The sequence below is a fragment of the Mauremys mutica genome, chromosome 22, assembly GCF_020497125.1.
Source record: "Mauremys mutica isolate MM-2020 ecotype Southern chromosome 22, ASM2049712v1, whole genome shotgun sequence".
Taxonomy (NCBI): Eukaryota; Metazoa; Chordata; order Testudines; family Geoemydidae; genus Mauremys; species Mauremys mutica.
The window spans coordinates 4,283,057-4,305,244 of NC_059093.1; the positions used below are offsets into that span (position 1 = coordinate 4,283,057).

General features: G+C 42.9%; 1 protein-coding gene across 9 annotated transcripts in view; it reads left to right on the top strand.

Moving 5' to 3' along the window:
• ZBTB16 (zinc finger and BTB domain containing 16) overlaps window positions 1–22,188 on the top strand; it is a 192,823-nt gene that overhangs the window by 24,538 nt on the left and 146,097 nt on the right. The gene's annotated exons all lie outside the window — the stretch shown is intronic.

Consider the following 22,188-nt stretch of genomic DNA (forward strand, 5'->3'; position numbering starts at 1 on the left):
TGACATTTGATGGTTTGTGTCACAATCAGCTTGTTTTGTATTTTTGTTCAGTTGAATTTAGTGCTGGCTGGTTTGACCCCAGTAGAGGAAAATGAATTCCATCTGGGGTAGTTCACTCCTGTGCATAGGGCTCTCATGAAGCCTGTGCATCACTCTTCAGTTCCTGCTCAAGACATCAAGAAGTGGGACCTTAGTGGTGCATAGGCCTCTTGCTGGCCCTTTGCACATGTGTGAATTTACTGCATTCTCAGCTGGGTAAAGCATTAACAAGTTGCAAACTAAATGGCGGTGGGGGGGGGGCCGTGTCCGGGGAGAGGATTATGATGGAGACCCTTGTCTATGGAGAACTACTCTGAGCCACACCAACTTACTTAGCCAAGACAATGAGTTATGGTCACTACCAGGCCAGATTTGAGCCCACAACCCAAATATGAAAGAATCTATATCTTATTACCTGTTCCATAAGATGTGCACTTCCTTCTTTGGGTTGAAAAGAGGATGGCACTCAGCTCAGGCAATAGTCTGTCCTTTTCTTGCTCCATGTCCTAACATGCATTCAGATGCCAGGGCTAGGTATGTGCTGTAATTGGTTTTTTTTTTTTTTTTTTTTAACATTGGGATGAGGCATGTTGGATTCTCACATCGTGCTCCAGGGACTCTGAGAGTTTTCTCTCTGCCTTCTGGATTGATATAGAGTGTAAAATTAACAATCTCATGAAGCCGCTCCCCATTGAGTAACTGCGTATGAAATACTTACCTTCTTGCTTCTCAAACAAGTGTCAGATGATGACTTTGGTGTCATAGTGATCAGAGTTTGAACCAAGAGAACGTCCAGAGTAACTGTACTGTCAGTGCCAAGTATCAGCGGGTAGCCATGTTAGTCTGTATCCACAAAAACAACAAGGAGTCTGGTGGCACCTTAAAGACTAATGGATTTATTTAGGCATAAGCTTTCGTGGGTATCTGAAGAAATGGCTTTTACCCATGAAAGCTTATGCCTAAATAAATCTGTTGGTCTTTAAGGTGCCACCGGACTCGGTTGGTTGGTTGGTTTTTTTGTTTGTTTGTCAGTTGCATTTCTCTAGGTTTACACCTACTGTAAAGGAGATCAGAATATAGCCTTTAATGGGTCTGTTGGAGCCGATCATGCAGGCTGATCTGCACAGACAGAAGGACCCCTGTGCTTGCACAGTGCTCTGTTGGCTGGTAGGGCTCATTGTGGGTGTAAGGTCTGCAGGTGAGCATCAGCTTGTGGGGTCAGGGCTCTGATTTTCCTGTCCTAAGCTGTAAGAGCAGGAACCCTAACTTGTTCCTGCATTTGGATGTGCTAATATCACAGGAGTAGGAACTGAATGAACAGCCTTGCGAAGGACTGCTCGATCCTTGCGCAGACATTTGTATATTTCTACTGACATGTCAGCATTTTTGTGTGTGTGTGTGTGAGAGAGAGAGAGAGCGCCATGTTGCGGCCCCTCTGTTCTTTGGGGGTGACAAAAGTACATGACAATCTGATCTCCTGTTAGTAGAATTCAAATCATGGATGACGCTAGAATTCCTAGGAGCCTCTCTGAAGTATTCAGACTGAGCATCTTCCAGTATTTGAATGAACCAACACGTTTAATTAGTTTTAATGTACATAATATACACACGAGGCTCTGGCTGTTTGTTTCCTCGCCTGTGTGTGTTGTAGAAAAACCACTCTGCTCTGAACTCTTGTTGTGCCATCCATAAATGATTGAGGATTATCTTTAGCTCATGAAGCGCCTCAGAACATCAATTACCTGTTCAACTTGTTACATTTTAAGTACAGCCTGGCAGCCTTAACTCGGATTTTCACCCTCACGTGTGTTTGTCCAACTCTTCAGATGGCATCTTAGTGTAGTTTGTGACTGTGTGTGCACATTGTTATGCCAGCTCTATTTAGACAAATAGGTGATAGTAGCATGCCAGCAATCCCCATTGGCAAAACAGATTTCTTTTTTGTTTACTCTGATGGTATGTAAACAGCAACTTCCTGCATTGTCATTCTAGAACATGGATAAAATCCATTAGAGTTTGTGTAATTTTTTTTTAAAAAACACATTGGGCCAGGGCCTGAGCTGGTGTAAATTGGAGCTAGAGCTATACTGACTTACACCACTTGAGGATCTGGGCTGATGTGCTTACTATAAAGTGATGCAGGCTAAATGTCATTGAAAAGCAGCTGCAGTGCATGGCTGGAGAGAATTTGAACATGGCTATCTGCCATGTTCTTAAATGTCTTCCTTTCTCCTTTCTGAAGTACAAAGAATAACAATTGATGCTCCTGCACGTACCACAGAAACTATTTTAGAAACTCTCTCTGAGAGGTCAGCTTGGCAGAGATTAAATTGAGAACTTCAATGCCGAATCTGCTCTAGAGTTCCCATTGTTGATCAATAATCTTCCATCCTGCTGAGTCTCATTGGGAGGTTAGAACCTCCCTAATTCACACCCATGATTAGGAGACTCATTGTGAATGACTAAATGTTTTGAATGAGAGGACAAACATTTTAAGCCAGGTTTCTGCATCATGAGATGTACTTGTTTCTGTAGCTGCAATTGTAATTTTAGTTTAAATGATCTGATACTTATAATGCACTTCGATATCTTTTGTACTGTAATAAGGTCATAGTTCTGATCTATTCACAAATTTTGCACTAGTTTAACTAAGTGTATTTTTAAAACAGATTGAGTTTAACCAATGCCAAACCCTGCGTGGACACTTTTAACTTGATTCAAACTTGGTTTGTGTGTCTTTAGCTTGTCAGTAAATTTACCAATGCAAGCTAAATCCATGTAAGCCAATTTTTAAACTGATAAGAACGGCCACACTGGGTCAGACCTGTGGTCCATCTAGCTCAGTATCTTGTCTTCCAGCAGTGGCCAGTGTGTCAGATGGTTCAGAGGGAATGAACAGGACCAGGCAATTGAGGGATCCATCCCCTGTCTTCCAGTCTTCTAGCTTCTGGCAATTGGAGTCTTAGGGACACCCAGAGCTTGGGGTTGCATCCCTGACCATCTTGGCTAATAGCCATTGATGGGCCTGTGCTCCATGAATTTATCTAATTGTTTTTTGAACCCAGTTACACTTTTGACCTTCACATCATCCCCGGCAACAAGTTCCACAGGTTGACTGCGGTTGTATAAAGAAGGACTTGGCTTTGTTTGTTTTTAAACCTGCAGCCTATTCATTTCATTGGGTGATGCCTACTTCTTGTGTTATGTGAAGGGGCTGTATCACTTCCCTCTTCACTTTCTCCACACCATTAATGATTTTATAGACCTCCATCTATCCCTCTTCAGTCGTCTCTTTTTTAGGATGACCAGTCTGAGCCTTGATAAGAATGTTTAGAATGTCTTGGCCATGCTGAAGTTGCTGCAGTGTGGTTGTTTAGTTGCCAAGCTGCTTTGCAGCAGCTGTACATTTTTTATGTTTTAAACTTGAAGTGAATTTTGTGAGGTACCAGCAGGTTCATTTTTAGCCCAGATGTAAGCTACAACTAAATGTCAATGGCTTCTTTTGTTTCTTCCCACCCTTTCTGCAGATTGGGTATACAGAACCTCAGCTCAAACATAAAGATGTCGTCTGCACTGACTTGGTTAGTGAATATTTCCATTTGCCCATGCTGTGTTTGTGAACCAATACTGATGGTCTTTAAGGCGGTCAAGGAAGCAGTTGAATATGCAAGGCTGGGACAATGACATTTGGAAGCAGTAACTTCTGTGTGGGTAGAACTATTTTTTTTTGAAGGATGCAGATGCCTACAGTAGACCATAGTTGTGTCAAAACCACAGTAGAAGTGCCACTGGTTTACCATAGTATTATCAAGAACATATCAAGGAACCAATAGGTCCCCATAATCTGTAGTGTTCAGCTGAAATAGATTTATTATTTTCCTCTCCATTGTGTGTTTCCTACAACTTTTCGTTAGTATAAGGATGTGCAAGTGGATAAAGCGGGCAATCAATATAATTCCTTTTGGCTAGTCACTATGTATCTGTACTGTGATAGTGTCTTGAGGTCCCAGCCTAGAGCCAAGCATCTAATAAGGGATAGTCCCCATGCTGAGGAGCTTACAGTCTAAACACGTCAGAGAGAGGGTGGGAGAAAGGAAACGTTTTTAGTTCCACTTTTACCCAAGGGAAACTGAGGCACTAACATTGTGACTTATCTGAGGTCATACGGAGAGTCCGACATACTTTGGGACCCAGGACATCTGGATTTAATTCCTATCTAGTGGCGTAGTGACACAACCATCTTTCCTTTCTTGACAGAGTTGTCATCTGATGATGCCATTTTATAATACAATTTATTAATAAAGAAGAGTTAATTCTGTCCTTTTGGAAGCAGAATCATCACAATGATCTGTTCAGGGTTTGGACTCCCAGCTGAATTTTTGTCTAGAACATCTAGGCTGTTTTAAAATCCATATTTTCTTTACTGAGTTTATGATTCTGACTAATTGTGTATTGAGTTTGCAACTTTATTCTTTTTTTTTAAATAAAAGATTTCCTTCTAGGTCCAGTGAAGTTCAAACTTAATCTAATGTTGGTATTGATTGCAGCTTCTAATTGCAGGAAAAAAAGCTATATTTCAACAACCTTTTTGTATTGGAAAAATCACTCCTGAACTTTGAAAATTGCTATTATACTAAATTGAACTTCAGTTTGTTTCTATCATGAAGTCAAAATATTTAAACTTGCTGATACTTATGGTGGTTTTTAATTTTATTTAAAATTGGATTTCTTTAAACAGTGGAACAAACTACAGGTGCAAGATAAGATCCATAAACTTAATTACTTGTAAGGTATTCTCTTCCACCCATCCTATGTTGTTGGATTGTATGCTTTTCAGTTCAGGGACTGTTTCTCTCTCTCTCTCTGTGTCCACAGTTTTGCAAACACTTAAGAATGTGCTTAACCCTTACACCCATCAGTAGTTGCATTGGGTTCAATGGGACTACTCTGGTATAAATATTTAGAGGGACAGGGCTTATTTATTTGGTGCCCAAAGAAACAGCTCCTTGATCCTGACTGGGATCTTGAGAGCTACTTTAATATACAATTTGGCTGTATTTTATGCACAGTGTTGTGTAACGTGGAGATCCTTGGATGCAAGGCAGTTCTCTTTAACAAGCAAGGATTGAATGGCAATCCGTGCCATATTTTACACCAACTATATAAATTAATGGTTGCATAACTGGGGCAGAGTTGCTTAGTGGTTGGGACAGACGGCTGCAGAGTCTGGATTCATGAGTTCTCTTCCCCACGTAAAATGCTTAAATCCAAATTTTCAAAATTATTTACTGGTTTTGGATACCTGACTTGAGGCACTTAAGGCCTGATGCCCCTTCAAATCATTTGCTGAATAGCAACTGCTGTTTAATGCCGGTGGTACCATGAATGAGAGTTGGGAATGTGCCAGGGCAATTGACTGGTCACCTCCTTTGTGATCTGTGTCCAGTTGTAGCGTGGAATCCCAAATCCGTTCTGGCGTCCCAGAATATGGTGCAGGAGATGTAGCTACAGTGCACAACCTATTTCTTTTTATATGCATGCTTCCTTTGCCAAAGCTCAGGTTGGGGTGCAGTTTCTACAGATGCTGCGAATTTTGGGGAAGTCCTTTGCAGCGGAGCGACCTTAGTGTAAATTTTTATAGAAGCTTTGGGATATCACATATATAAATAGTCAGTGAATCTGTATTTCTAACAATACGCAGTAGCCCAACTTACCTTTTGTAGAACTCATTGATTTTTGCAGTCATGGCGGGGATAGACTCGCCCCAATGTGTTTAATGATGAAATAGTTAGATTGGAAGCTCTTTGGGGCAGGGACTGTCTGTTCTGTGTTTGTACTGCACCCACCACCATGGGACGCTGGTCTATGACAGGGGTTCCTGGGTGCCACCACAGTACAATAATTAATAATACTCTAAAATGCTTTTGTAAGGGGGAAAAACCACAATGCTGGCTACGAATGTACATACAATTTCTAATGCCTGGCAATTTTAATGCCACTAAACTTGTTGATTTTTTTTTCTGACTATGGAGCTGCGACAGTAAGAGTGTAGCATATCTTAAGCAGCCGGATAGGGAAGTATAGCTGATTTTTTGGCTTGCTCTTTGCCAGGCTCACCTCCATTTATCTTTTGAGTGGATTAGCTGACTATTGTAATATTAATGCCATTAGACCCACTGGCACCGTGCAACATGTCACAGCGAGAAACAGATGCAGTATACCATTAAAGTAATAAATGTGATAAATCAGATCCCAAGTGCTTTGTGAGATGTTATTAGTGTTAATTTGGTAGCCTGATACAGTAGTTGTGGTGGTTTTCTTTTGTTTGTGTAATTTTTTTTATTTTAAGCAGTCAGCAATACGTGTCGGTAAACTTTGCAGCAATCTGAATCAAAACAATTCCCCTTCCTCTCCCCCCCCCCAAACTTGGACACTGATTATTTCCAGAGTTTGAAAGACAACTTAGCAGGCTCTTGTTCCTTGCTGATGGACCTTATTAGTGGCACCTGGCATCATAACATGTTAATAGAAACCAGCATTCTCCTACTGCGTGGTCACTGACAAGTAGCTCTGTCAGTTTGAGCTTGCCATGCGAGGAAGTTCTTATTAGCTTTATGGGTAAGAGAACTTGCCCCGTTCAGGAAATGAATGTTGCAGTTAAGGTCCACAGCTCTGACCCTGATCATGTAACCTGTGAGCGCCAGCGGAGACCCCGCTCAGGATGCTTGGGATTTCAGGCTTTCTCTGGCTCTTGTCATATGTAAAGAGGGAATACATTGTGGTATGTTGCAGCCTTGAACTTTTGATTTATTCAGTGTGTGTGTGGGGGGGGGGGACGACTTAACCATTTCCATACAGAGAACATAGCGTGAAGAGGGAAGAGTTCTTTTTAAGTGTACTATTTTGTTCAATCAATCAGGCATCGCTCTCTGCTTTCTTTAGTGGTGTCGGGGATGGATGCCTCTTGAAAGCAGAAATCGTAAAATTCATCTTGCCGGGAACAGCAATATTTCCCCAATTCCTGGTAGGAGGTTTTTGTAATTTTCCCAGAGAAATACCATTGTTCTTTCCTTGCAAAATTAAATCCCCTTGTAGTTTAGGATACAGATATGCTCGTGTGTGAGAGAGAATATAACCTATGTAATGCTGCCAGCAAAGTAGTCAATTTTTTCTCAACAAAAAAGTTCTTAGAGACTAATTAGTCTCTAAATGGTACTGTTACAATAAAGTGTCTCAGTAGAGTAAATACAAATATTTTGATTGGAAAAATAATTTTTGGTGGGTTTTTTTTTTTTTGCTATGCTCTTACAAATTTTTTTTTTACCTTGTTTAAGACAAAATCTGAAGGTACAACAAAGATGACTCCACATTAATGGATGAGGATGTTATAAGTGCCTAGGCAGCACTTTCACCTTTCCAAAATTGTTTGCTTGCTTGCTCACTCATGATCCCTGTCAGTTGCTCCATCTGGGCAATCCCTATGTCTGTGCAGAGCTCTGCTGACTTCAGAGTCGGAGCCCTGAGTTTTAAACCAAATATCATCCAGTTAGGAAGGCATTTTGTTTTCCAAAGTGTTCTTGTTTCATTGCCTTTAGGAAAAGGTCAGTAAGATTTACTGCATATTTATAGCTCTTAAGTTGAACAGTAAACTAATATTTGGTGAAAGACAACTCATTGATTGTATGGGAAAATGGGCTGCAGATATTGTTTGGTATTTCGTGGGTGATGTCATAAATGTGTTGTTCCTCCTCACTTGGAAATGTGGCAGAATGCCCTAAAATAACTTTGGAAACCTTAAACTTTTGACCAAGTATATGAGCAACCTTATCTGCGTGTGTTTGATACACACCCCATTAGTTACACTGTTCACTGTGTGTGTATAATGTGTTCCTTGTATATAGTAAAGTGATCTGCATTTTCCTTTTAGTTCATAATTAGCAACAATTTTACTCCTACTCTTCTCTCCCCTCCCCCCCCCCCCTTGACAGCTTCAAGAGAGACTTTAAATGAGTAATTACTAAATATTTCCCGGCAGCCAAACACGGGGCCATGGCATCTCCTGTTGCAAAAGTGAAAAATATTTCTGTTTTGCAGTTAATTTTAGTGGCAGGCAGATCATGTTAACTGGATGTAATTGCTTCCAGATATGGCAGAGGGTTTTGTGTGTTAGGATGAAGGGTCTGGTAAGTGCTCACTTCCTGTGTAAATTAGCCTATTCCATTCATTCTTTCATTCTGGGTAGTCCTGGATTGTGTCATTCTTCTTACAATTTTTTCCCCTGGTCTGGTGTGAGGCAGCTAAGTGCTTTATGGTAGGTTTAATTCTTCGTTTGGCATTGGTCACTCCCTCACCTTAGCATGCAAGTCACCGTCAAAAGATCTAAGGTTGGCTTTGAATGCCTGTCCCAACTCCTCCAACGTTTTTCTCTTCTAATAAAGCACAAAAGGGCCTACTAGTGTGTATGCACATTGATTATAAGACTGAACAACTTGTTTTTCAGTCGTCACTGCAATAGTTTGAAGCTGTGTAGGGTTTTTTAAAAAAAACCCTTATAATCAGACAAACTTACATTTTTAAAACAATGCAAATATTTCTCCTGCACAGCAGCCACAAAGCTAGAAATTAGAATACTAGGGAAAGCAAGAGTATATTATCTGAAGCTTTCCCTCACTAACCTGTTCTCCAGGGCCTTGTGGTCACTTTTTTTTTTTTTTAACGCTTTCCAGGTAGGTATCGCATAGTTCGAATAAACCACAGAGCCGAGTAATAGGGAATTTGCACACAAGAGTGCTGACAAAACATTGCAGTTTTATTTTAGCAGAGAACTACTATTTTTGTTACTGACTTTCAATAAATACAGACAAAATTATTGACACTGCATGGTATTTTTTTTTATTTATTGTTGACTAAAAAGTTTTTCTGTTTTAGAGAGAAAACAATCCAACCTAGGCCTTTTAACTAAGGCAATCATTTAGGATCCAGTGATTCCTTTTTAACTGTCTGAGTTTAGTTAGATGATTAAATACAAAACAAAGACTTGTTTTCTTGTCAGAAATGTATTTGTTTTTATTTATGAAAAGGTTAACAGTTGTAAAATAAACTCAGACAACAAGTAAAATAGTTTTACAACTAACTGAAACAACAAACATAAAGAGGGATGTGTGTCTACGTATATAAACACACACAGGAGGAGACAAAGTATGTTATATGGGTAAAAATAGAAATGATCACCACAGGGATAGGATACTTCTATACAAATGTTCAATACTTTTAAACTTCTACATTTACCTTCGTATATGAAGCAGTTTCAGTTCAATAGTGGAGTCTGTTCTTTTGTGCTAAGAATAATTATGGAACATTCAACATCTTTATCCAGACTGGATAGTAGTTCTCTCTCTTAGGGCATTTTTAAGGTACCCATTATCATGGTATTTGAGGACTGGCTAGGAATCAAGTAGTATGGGCTTCAATAGAACTATTTATGTGAGCAGGGTTGTAGACTCAAGCTCGCTGTCTTGTCTTTTGGGTCCAGCCTTTGTATTGTGGATGGAGTGTAGTGTAATCTATGTCATTTCACTGTAGCGTTAACTGACTTTTTTTTTTTTAAGCTATTCAACCATAATTTGTCCCACTATTTTAGTTGAATTTTTATTGCCCCTTTTAAAGTAGTTGGGTTTTGGCACATTTGATTAACCAAATGTGTGTGAAATTTATACTTCTGAAAAATATTTCTGTTTGTTTAAAACAAGTGATAAAGTGCAAGTTTGGCCTAAATGTATCTATAGAGGGTAAATATAAGATGCATTGCATTCATACCTATGTTAGCATAGGAGATTTGCTGTTTATCTGTATATATCAGTTCAACTTGATAACCCTGTGGTCTGTTTATCAAGTAATCTGTTCCTCGTATATAGCTAAACACCAGTTTCTCCAATATACAAAGATAAACTGCTGGGGAAGAGGCGGAGGCAGGCGGGGAGGATAAGCTATTTAAGGGTGATACAAAGATGTACAAAGCACCTGATGGCAGAAAGCAGGTACCTTGTTAAACAACGGTTGTAATAAAAAAAACAGTTAAGACATTTTTTTTTCCTGCCAAGCCTTGTATTAACTTCCACAGTTGCCAAAGTTTTATGTTGGCCTTTTTGTCGGTATTGATAAGAAAGGAGTGGTGAGGTAGAAAGGTTTGTTTGTTTCTTTCTTGTGTATTTTTTGGGGTGGCTTGCATGTAATTGTCTTCAATTAAAGAAAAAATTAAATTTGCAGTTATAAATCTCTCTCTCTGTAGGACTTCATAAAACACAAAGGTGTGATCAGCAGAGCTCCTGCTTGTTTGACCTATAAGGGAGTCAGAAATTGAATGAGTGTGGGGCAGTGAGAAAAGCACCAATCTGTTTCCATTACTTGCCCAGTAAGGTCTGAAAGAGAACAAATAAACTGCTAAAGTTAGGTACCGGAGTTCCTATAGGAATGGGCCCTTGATAGCTGTGCCCTTATGTTTGCAGACCTTTGAGAGTGCTATTTAAAGAACAGCGGTATCTCCCTGAGCGTTTATTTTACTATGAAGTAAATGTGAAATGCCACAAAGTCCACTCCTTGAGACAAGCTGGAGACAGCCAATAGCAGCACAGGTGTGTGTGTGTAACATTATACACACTGCATTAGGCCTGGCAACCTGTGTAATGTGGGTTAAAAGGCTTCTGTGCTCCGAGTCCTAGTCCTGTAGGGCAACTTGCACAACTTTTTTCTTTTATGCTAAACTCCGTTGCAGAGAGGTCTATACGAACGATATGTGTCTCTTGCATCCAGGTTCTAGGGTTCTGTCAGGCATAGTTACCTTAAAAATTTGCTAGGCACAGAATGAAAATATGCAGTTCTGGCCCAACTGAAATCAATGGGAATTTTGCCATTGACTTCAGTAGGGCCAGGATTTTACCCTCTAGGTTTTAAAATAACTGCACAAAAATACCTGGGTTACACTCTTAAAGGTGTATGAGAACTCATACACACAAACTTCACGCTCTCAAATGTACATTGTGTAATTGGATTAGTATCCTTTGAATTTTAATTCCAAGTTGTGTACTTTGTTCCCAAAACCACTCCTATTGTTGCAAGGAGTTTATTTCTTATGCTTATGCCGACAAGTATCACCAGAGCTTTTGGGCACCTGTATTTGCAATGGCCCATATTCTGCACACTGTTCCCTCTTTCCCTCTCTCTTTTCTAATACGGTTTACTATAAATAATGCATGGTGAGGAGTGTTAAGGAGGAAGCATGAGTCATTCTCATTGAAATCATTGATATAAATAAAAGCAAAGTGCTTACTATGTGTTTTTTATATGGTATTTAAGGCCAGGTTTTGCTAATTTGGGAACAGCTGAGCCAAGCCTGTGAACTATAAGTATCAGAGAAATTAGATTTAACCACAGCACAAATTTATGCTTTTTTCATAAGTCACTCTTCTTGGGAATGCATGCGCCAGGTTTTCAGGCTGGCAACTCAGTTTGCAGATCTCTTACTACATGTGTTGTTCTCCTCCATTTTACAGGGCTAAGGCGTCCGGCTGGTTTCTTTGGGCCCCCCATTCTAGATTAAGTCCTGAGTGCTGGGAAGTGTGGCCTCTGGGAATCCAGAATTGTTACCCATAACCATCCTCTTCCTGAAAACTGCAGAGTGAAAGCAAAGGTGCTGAGCATCAGGTTTTTATTGCTGCTGGGCTCTAACACTCGTATCTAGAAGAGATCTAGTTTCTGTTCAACCAGACCAATGCACAAGTGTTATGAGTGCTAGAATTTCCTCTGGTCAGGCATGAAAATGTTTGTGCATGTTGAGTGCCACCCTAAATTAGACACTCCAGCTACCTCAGAGAGCCACCTGGGTTGCAAAATGCAGACCAGAGTGCTCACTTGGGTTGCTGGCGAACTGGTGCCTGTTGCCACAAAACTCCTGAGCAATAACGCTGCTTGGCAGAGAGGGTTACTGTCAGTGCCTTCGCTGTCATCCTGGAGTAGAAGGATGGTCTTGAGACTAAAATACTGAATTAGGGCTCCTGAGAGCTGTGTTCAGTTCCCAGCTGTGCGATCAGTTCTTTGTGTGGCCTTGGGCATGTCACTTGATTGCTCTGTGCCTCCATTTCCCATCTGTTGAATGGGAATAATATACTTCCTTTCTCGACCTTGTCTATTTAGCCTGGAAGGTTGCTGGGCAGGGGACTCTTGCTATTTATTCATACAGCACCTAGCACAATGGCATCCTGATCTCTGCAGGACTCCTTGTGCTTCCATCACATTTATTTTGAATAACTGCTGAAGCAGCAGCTGCTTGGGCTCACACGTGAATGGCAGTGTGTGAAAGGGACAGGGGAGTGAGACCTGATGAGCCTCTGGTGTGGTTAAAGATCTCATGCTGCAAACCACTGTCCATATTCCCCTCCCTTGGACCAGATCCAACTCCGTTTCAGCTCTCTGTACTAGATCAGTAGAAATATCTGCTATCAGTAGCAAAGGAAGAGACTCAAACTGGCTAGTGTGATTTTTATCTTTTTTCTTTTTTTTAAGAGTTCCTGAATTGTTTAAATTCAGGTTAGCTGCCGGGGACTTGCTTGAGCTGCAGGAGTCTGCTGCTAAGCTGGGTTAGGTAGCTAACACCAGTGACGGATATCTTATCTATTGCTGGGTAGGGGCTGTGGTTGTAGTGTGCTACGCAACACATACAAACTGACTTTGCGTAGGAGAGATAAGGCAGAGGCATTGTGTAATATCGGTTCATTGTCTATTTGCCAGTCCTCCTTCCCCAGCTCTCTTGTAACTGCTAACCTCAACAAAGGAACCAGCCCCTCTGCATTTGCCTAGAACACTATTTTGAAATGCATTTCCATGGCCCTCCGTCGCTCTGCGTCTACACGCTTGGGGCTGGCTGTAGGAAACAATGATAACACCACACATCATGGGCATTAGCGTGGATCCTTTTTTTAAAAAAAGAAATCATTTTACACCCTGGCTCTGTGTGTGTGTGTATGTGTGTTTATGTGTGTATGTGTATATATATTTTTTTGTCAGTGCTGACCAATGACACTTGACAGTTGCATAAAACTCTTTTGGCTTCAGTCAGACTGAAGCCGCGTTGCTGAGTCCAGAGATGAGGAGGGAGGTTACTGGCTCTGTGGATTCTAGGCAAAGGCGGGGGGAGGGGAATGTCGCAAAAGTTTGAAGTCATTTGTTTTGAAGGCTTTAGAACTTGAACCGTTTTAAAAAATCTTTGCCCATTTTTTTCATACTTCTATTGAAACAGTTTTGATTTTTTTAAATGAGGGGAAAAAATAAAAAATTTGAACGGTGCTGACAACTCTGTGGAAAAATGCTTTGAAAAAAGGCCAGTTTTTGGGTGCTGGGTGGAACTCGCATCTCAGAAAAATTCAGTCAGCTCTACTCAGTGTTTTTTAAAAAACAACAACAAAACTTTGCTTTGAAATCAGGGTTGACCAAAGAATGGGCAACAGGTCTAAATGCAGTCAGGCACTACTTCATTGGGAATGCCGGCCCATGTGGAATTCGATTGTCTTCTCCATTACAGTGGTGTAACTCGACTGAAATCATCGGCATGCAATAAAATGGATTGAATAGTTTTCATCAAAACTTGAATCCCCCCCACATGGAAAATGACTTTTTCACCAAAATGAAAATTTTCATTTTGGTGACAGTCTCCCAGTTTTTTTCAATGGAAAAAGTAAAGTATTTTCACAGTTTAAAATAAAAACAATTTTTAGTTTTGGGGTTTCCCACCTTTTTCTTTTTTTCCCTTTCCTGCCCCCCCTCCAAAAACAACAACAACAACAACAAAAAACAAGGCAGAGCAGGGGAGAGGATGGGAAAATGAAAGTAAAAGGAAATTTTTTTTTTGTATTGTCAAAAAAACTCTTCTAAAGTGGTGGGGTTTTTGTTTTGTTTAAGTGTTTTGCAGAAAACTATTTGTGTCTTTCAATAACTCTAGTCTTAAACTGGTATAATGAAGGGGAGAATTGGGCCGTTCACATCTTGGCATGCCATGACCCATAAGCCTGAGTTGAACTCGCAACAACTCTCTATTTAAAGATGCAGGAGGCTGCAGTCTAGCCACAATTTGTGTGTGGCTTGCACTCTTGATTGCCAGCACACCTATTCGCTAGACCAAATTGGGTGCCGTTGCTTGAAGTGCTTGCTATACAAAGCAGAGTGTGAAGCACAGAGTGATCTCACTGCACCCCCTCTGTCTCTCACCCCTTTCTGTTTTTGCTCAGGTGCATGTTAGCTGAGAGGAGTCATGGGTCTGTGTGGTCAGACTGGGATTCCCATAGTAATGGTATTGAGCCATACTCAGGTCTTCCTGCATGGGCTCCTCTATTTACTCTAGCTCTCGGGAGAGTTTGGAATGGAGGTTTCTGATTTAAAGCATTCAGAGGCAGTTGCTTATATTGATTTTTAGCTTATCTGACCCTTTAGCTAGCGGCTGCTCCTTTCTGTGTCTAACCAGATGTAACTTAAAGCAACCAAGAAATGTGTATCATCCTTTTCTTGCATTTAATTAGGGCTGGTAAATGCATTATTTAGAGTGGTAAAAGCCGCTGCAGCCTCCTCGAAAACTAATGTAGGGATGGGTTGGTGTGTGCATCACGGTTCACAGGTATTGTGGGGCAGGCATGGGGTGTATGTGTGTGGTGGTGGGGGGGATGGAGTATGAGGCACTGAGAACTAGCCAAGTAAAGTGATACCCATATGGCCTGAAAAGCCACTAAACGTCGGTGGGGAGGGACAGGTGCTTTTATCATTGACGTGGTCCCATAAATTGCTGTGGAGAATGCTATGGAAAGTCTTTGGCTCTGAAGCGCTTACCATCTCATGCAGACAGGTCTGACTCAGAAGCCAGTGGTTGAGATGTGGGACGTTGCTGAGACCTGTGGTGTTGAAAGCTTCCTCAGAGAAGTGACACTTGTAAAGGTGAAGGGAGAGGGGTGGAATTTGGGGGATGTCCACTGAGGGGCTGTCCCAGTCAAGTAAAATATGACACCAGGAATCAGGGCCGCCCCGGGGGGGGTGAGGGTGGCGGCAAGTGGGGCAATTTGCCCCGGGCCCCTGAGGGGCCCCCACAAAAGTTTTTCGGGGCCCCTACAGCGGGGTCCTTCACTCGCTCCGTGGGCCCCGAAAACTCTGGTGGGGCCCGGGCCCCTGGAGCTTATTCTGCACTGGGTCTTCAGCAGCAATTTGGCGGCGGGGGGTCCTACTGCTCCGGGACCCGTCGCCGAAGTGCCCCGAAGACCCGCGGCAGGAGGTCCTTCCACCCCGGGACCCGCCGCCGAAGTGCCGGGTCTTCGGCGGCAATTCGGCGGGGGCCCCTCACCGCCGAAGACCTCAGGCCCCCTGAATCCTCTGGGCGGCCCTGCCAGGAATGGGGGAAGATGGCAAAGGGGGCCGTTGGATGAGAGGGTTCGGAGGTGCATGGGAGCTGGGGGTGAGAGAAGGGGTGTTGTGTGCTAACGTAGGTTTGTGTCTTTGTATGTAGGCATCTTATCTCAGGGACTGACTCCCAAAACTCCTGTTGGCGTCAGTGAGAGTTTGGACTCTGGCCAGGAATACCAGACACAGTTGACAAGCTCATCTTTTGCACCTCGTTTTAATTGCTGTCCTAGCAGGCTCATGGGCGCAAAAGGAGCTTGCCGGTGGCCGCGGTACGCTCGAATACAAATGCCCAGAATCGGACCCTCCTCCTTTCTTTTATGCTGCCATGGCACTTTCTTTAGGATGCACTAAAAAAATTAACTCCTGGTCTGTAGGCATTGGTGAACAAAAGCCATCTAGGCTCAGGGATCTGCATCCCAGAGTAGCAGAGCAGAATCTTCTTCCAACTTTGGGTGGAAAGCAGCCTTCTAATTAGCACCTTTGTTGCCGAGCGAAGGAGCCTCAAGTGAGTGATGTGCTTCCTGATAGTGATACGTGTGTGCAGAGGGCTCATAAAACAGCGCACACAATTGCTTATTGTGCAGTCACAGGTATTAATGTATCAGACCCCTTGTTTACTTGCCTTGTCACAACCATCAGGTAAAGCAGGCCAAGGACAAGAAGCAAATTGTCTCCCTCCACCCTCCCACTCTCATTCCATTTGATTGGCTACCCTAGAAATGGAACTGATGAATTCCAATAAGCAGCCTTGAGCCAGAGCAAGTAGAGGAATTTGCCCTTCCCCCCCCCCCAACAAACATTTATAAGCAGACTACCTGCGTGGTGGGGGCTGAGTGTCCTGAGCTTGGCACTGGCTTTTTGGGCTTGTGTGTGTGTGTTGTAACAGCTATTTGTGACCTCCATGCCAGATTGTGTACATGCAAATCTTGTGTGGTGATGGTTCTCCCACCGCCCCCTTATTGCAAAGCCATCTGTCCAGTTAGTGGTGGAAATCAGAAAAAGATAAAAACCGACTCTTTTTTGTAAAACAGACCTTTGGGTTATAGATGCTTAAGGAAAGTGGGCCAGATCCTCAGCGGTTCACCGTAGCCAATGGAGTGATGCTGTTTTACAAGAGCTGAGGGTCTGGCCTAGTATATGTAAAGCTTGAGGTCCTGTCTGCTCCTGGCCAGTTAAAGACCCCTATACTAGAGCAATGCTCCCGATAATAAAGGAGTTGATTCAGGTGTCAGGTTTATTTTGCTTCCCTAGAATCCACCTGCAGTTTCAACTGGATCCAGTGTTATTCATTCTCTGTCTTAAGCTGGGAGCTGTTTAAACAGCTGCCACATTCCATCGCAGAGGTGGCTGCACTTCCAAAGCAGGTGAAGCAATTCCCGAGCATGTGTTGATATGCGCTGCAAAGTGCATAAAGATCTTTCCAGGTGGAAGGCATTACAGCAACGTCCTAACATTAAGAGCCAGAATTCTGCTGGGTATACGCTTCCCTCCAGTAGCAATTGTAGCAAACCTGTACCTCACTTCCTGTGGCCAGAGAGCCTTGAAAGAAGTATGCTGCTGCTCACCGCAGAGATGATTCACACCGCAGATGGCGGGCCTAACGGTGAGGCCATGGGCCTTGATGTCGAGCCTTTTGGGGACACTCAGCAGAGCTGCCACAGTGAGAAACTGTAGCATGAAACGCTGACGTCCCATAAGGTCAAACCAAGGCAGAGTGAGCGAGCGTGAAGAGGTAATTGTGGACCCTGGGCTGGTGCCGTTTTGTCAGTAACAAGGTGAGGCCACCAAGGAGAAGATTGAGATGCTAAGATGTAACACAAGAGCCAGAATATGAGTCTCACCTGCCTAGCTGTAAATGTTGTTTAGTTTATGTTGTCATGGTCTAACTCCTGCGGTGCTAGGCACTGCACAAACACCGAACAAGACACGCCCTGCCCCAAAGCACATAGTCTCTGAAGTTCTGAGTGCAGGCTGCAATTCTCTCCTCGGCACTGCAGCCATTCAGTGGCTTCCATGCCAGCCGGCTGGCATGGTGCTTGCTCTTCTCTGAGCGTCCAGTGAGGGGGATTTTGAGGCACTAGATCGATGTAAATGTGGCTCCAGTATCTCTTACTTAGTCTGTCTGCAACAGTGCCCTGCCATGTGCAGCAGTGGAGATCCTTCCTCCTCCTAGTAAAGGTTGAGAACACACCCCTCAGTGCAGCAGCCTGGTCCCCTTACCCCGTGGACTGGAACCCCCAGGAACTGGCTCAGAGGGCCTCATGCAGACGTCGGTGCCAGCGAGAGTTCTGCCCTTGGCCCGAACAGTAGGGGAGAGCGTCCCATCCAGTTTGATTTACCTTTGTTTTGGCTCTTCCTAACATTGGTTTAAAACTGAGGGTCGGTCTACACTGGAGCTGGACAGTGTAATTTCCAGATTGAGGAGTCCTACCTGTGAGAGCTTTGATCACAGCTCTCATGCTGAAAAGAGAGGGGTGGCCATGGCGGAAGGAGGAGCTAGTTGTCCTGAGAACAATCCCTTCCAAGACCATAGATGCATATTCTGGCCGTGGCTATAGCTCTATTTTTAGTGTGCTGTGTGAAAATATCTTCTTTACATCTTCAATTCCAGAGTAGACATACCCTGGGGATGCAGGGGGGCGGGAACAGTGCAGGAAATACTAGTTGTCATTGTAAATCCAAATTTACCGGCTAGACTGTATTGGGAAGGGCCACATTTAATCTGCCACATCAGCTACCAAATAAGATACAAATTCTTCCCAATTCTCAGTGTATTCAGCTTTTTGGTGCGTAGAGTCCACCTAATTAAAATGCTAAGAACCTCTTCATGGGCAACTGGTTGCATGTGACGTGAACACTGTAACTGGCACAAAATGTTGTAAACCCACAAGTATTCATCTGTACAAAGAGTTTGAAAAAGTTGCATTTTTTTTAAAAAGTAGCTTTAAATCCCAGATATTACTTTCCCTGCAACCCTCTCTTCCCAAATTTCAGCTTGTTCTCACACCCTCCTGGGCTCTTCATTGCACAGTTAGGGGTTGGTGTGTTTCACAAGTGTGGGTGGGCTGGGAACAAGTGTCTAGTACTTTTATTTTTCTATGGATAATTGGCTCATCGTTTTTTAGGCTGCTCCCTGTCCCTGCCTTCCTGCTCTGAGATAAATCAAGATTGTGACTAGCAACCCTTCACCTTGTCAATAAATTTGCCTTTGGAACACAATTCAACCAAAACCCAAGAAATATCTTCTTTTTAAAATAAAGATCTTTCTCTAAGAATAGAAGGGAAACAAATGGTGTTAAATGAAGACCCAAAGGTATGAAGCCCCTCTAAGCAGGGCAGGGACTGATGATGGAAAGATCTCATCAGCCCTGTGCTCGATTGGCACAAACTGAGCAGCTGTAATGTAAGTAGTGGTGGCTTCTGTGTGGGTTATGTATTTAGTTTTTTGTCCAGGGTTTCAAGCTGTGGAAACTGTTACCCACAGCTTCTTCTGCAGAAACTTCTTTCAAAAGGTGCATTTGGCTGTGGCAGTTTATACCAGGACAGCATTCTGTTTCTTAGAATCAGAGTCTTTTTTTCCTTTAAAGGTGGCAGTAGAGGAGTGTTTATTTTGAACCAAGTGTGTGTCTCCCTGCTAATTACCTTCAGTTTGAAAGGTTCACTCTCCTGGTCTTCATGTGGAATAATAAAACCTTATCCTGTCAGTCTAGTAAATGTTAAGGATCTTAGTAGCTCAGAGTTTTGGTTCAGTGTCTTGGCTGACTTCCCTGTAAGCAGCATCCCGCAGGCAACAGGGAACTGAATCTTTCCAGGAATGGATGTATAATGACTGAAAATGCTCTGTGTGTGTGTGTGCGCACATGCGTGCACGTGTTTTTATGCAAAAAAAAAAATCCGCCGTCTTGTTGTTTCTGAGATTGCTTTGCTGCATTTGCCTCTGCAACCACTTTATTTTAAATTGCCTGAACTTCCTTAGCTGCTTTAGCCGCGCTTGTGGATGCACTGTGCGCCTCTGTTGGTTTTGTTTGTTTTCTCTGTTTGGACAGGATACGTGGCAGACTAGTCTCTTTAAGAGAGACAATTTCCATGTCTGATGGGTTGTGCTGAAAGCATGTTACATACAAATAACTGAGTGGCAAAATATACCGAAATTGGAGACCAATCAGAACTATATATGGATGATGTGTAGCAGAGCTCAGCCATGCAAACGAGAGCCGTGGGTGCTTGGCCGTGAACTGGAGTGCTTTTAAAGCTCGTGTAGCTGGCCTATAAACGGCGGCTCTATATTTTAAAGATACCACCTCCTGCTCAGCAAGTTTTAAAACCTTGACTCTTCTCTCTTTTTTCTCTCCCCCCGCATCTGAAATTCAGTCCCAGTGGGTGTACCCCTCTGAGGCAGAGAAGACATCAGTGGGGTCTTTGTGAAGAGCCGGCTATGTTACAGTAGGGTGGATGCAGGGGTCTGGGAAGATGACAATGGGCAGGTCAAGCAGGCCTCTTTTATTTACAGTAGTCCCTTTCATTGGCCAAGTGAAGCCGGAGCCCCAAGAGGCCATATTGAAAGGGTACTGTGTTTGCTCAGTCAGGCCTTCATGGGGCTTGAGAGCACAGCGTACAAAGGTTGGGGGCATTACAGTGGACTAAAGGGACTTATTGTAAATTGCAGCCAGGCTTGACGGGAGTGGGGGGGGGGAAGGGCAATAGTGTGAGGCCTTCGGAAGGTTTTATGTTTGTTTAGACATCTTCTGCCGTCTCTTTAAGCTAATTTATGGTTCATGGCTGGGTGTATATTGCATATAGGGTTTTTTTCTTTAAGTACATTGGGTTAATTCTTCCCTCATTCTCAAGCTGCTTTCTATATTTTGCTGTGAGAGATTTTCATTGTTTAAGTTGATTTTTTTTTCTCTTTTTCATACAGGAAAAATATATAGCTATTTAAAAAAAAAAAAGTCTTAACACCATAGTTCTCAAAAGTCAATCAAGGCCTGAATTTACAATTTTCATTCATAAATATGTGAGGTTTATCACACTTTTATTGGTGAGGAATTACTCTGGCTGGAATTGCTGAATCATGGAACTGGAGTAATCAAGAATGTTTTGCATGTATTCCCCCCCCCCCCCTTTTTTTTTTTTAAACCCTGCTACTACTGCTGGACGATATTCTCTGAGATTTGGTATTAAGGGTGCAATATACAACTTTTTGTTGTTTTTGTTTTGTTTGTTTTTGTTCCCCACGTTTGGGTCTCAGAGATTGAGAACAAGAGAGGGCCAGATCCTTGCCTGGTATGAATTGGCGTATCTCCATTGAGTTCAGCAATGCTATGCTGAATTTCACCAGCTGAGTATCTGACCTGGAGGATTAAGGCTAGACTGTCTGTTTTAAAACAAAACAGCTCCCGCCCACTGTAAATGTTAAAATAATAATAATTTGTTGTTTTCTTGTGCATTTCTTTCTTCTCCCACATTTAGGGAGACCAGATGTCCTGATTTTAGAGGCACAGTCTTTTTCTTACATAGGCTCCTATTACCCCCCACCCGCTGTCCCGATTTTTTTTTTCACACTTGCTGTCTGGTCACCCTACCCCGATCCCCTCTCTGCCTTAACTTCACTTAGGCCACGTCTACTCGACCGGCACTAAGATGACACAGCTATGGTGCCATAGCTGTGTTGCTGGAGCGTAGGTGCTTCCTACAGTGATGGAAGGGGTTTTTCCGTTGCTATAGGTAATCCACCTCTTGAGTGGTAGTAGCTAGGTCCACAGAAGCGTTCTTCCAGTGACCTAGCCATGTCTACACCAGGGGTTAGGTTGGCATAACCAGGAGTAGAATCCAGATTGCCTGAGTCCCTGTCCAGTGTCCTTTCTGCTAGGTCCCACTGTCCCAGACTCTCTTGCATTTTCTTTTCGCAGGGGGTAGTAGGGTTAAGGGACTAGCAACCACAGTGAGATTGTGCTGCTCGCTGGCCAGAAGAATAAGGCAGGATATGATAGGTCTGTAAAATCATGAATGATATGGAAAAAGTGAGTAGAGAAGTGTTGTTTGCCCTTCCCCCAAAACGAAAAACAAGAGTTACCCGACTAAATTAATAGGCAGCAGGTTTTAATACAAACAAAAGGAACCCGTGCAACTCGTTGCCGTGGGATGTTGTGATGGCCAAAAGTATAACTGGGCTGAAAAAACAATTAGATAAATTCATGGAGGATAGGTCCATCAACAGCTATTATCTGAGACTGTCAGGGATGAACTCCGTGGTCTGGGTGTCCCTAAACCTCTGACTGCCGGAAGCTGGGAGGGGAAGACTGGGTGAATCACTCCAGCTGCCCTGTTTTGTACACTCCCCTGAAGCTCTGATACTGGCCACTGTCAGAGACAGGATACTTGGCTAGAGGAACCATTAGTATGATCCAGTATGGTCATTCTTATGTTCTTAAGGATAACTTCCATCCTAGTCCTGGGGTGTGGGGATCCTTTAGCATTGGGCGGGCTTCCGCCCGCCCAGTTCCCAGAAACCCAATAGATACAATCACCTTCTGGGCCCAGAACCCAATAGGTACTCCATGGAGTTCTATACATGCCATGTGATTGCTTGGGCTCTCTGTGGGAGGAGTGAATTTTTCACCTTTTATTGATTCCAGTTAGTGCAGCCTCACAATGTTGTTGTTGTTCATACTTGCTTTAAAAGCCTTCTGTTTGCTTTTAGTCCTGACGGCCCTTCTG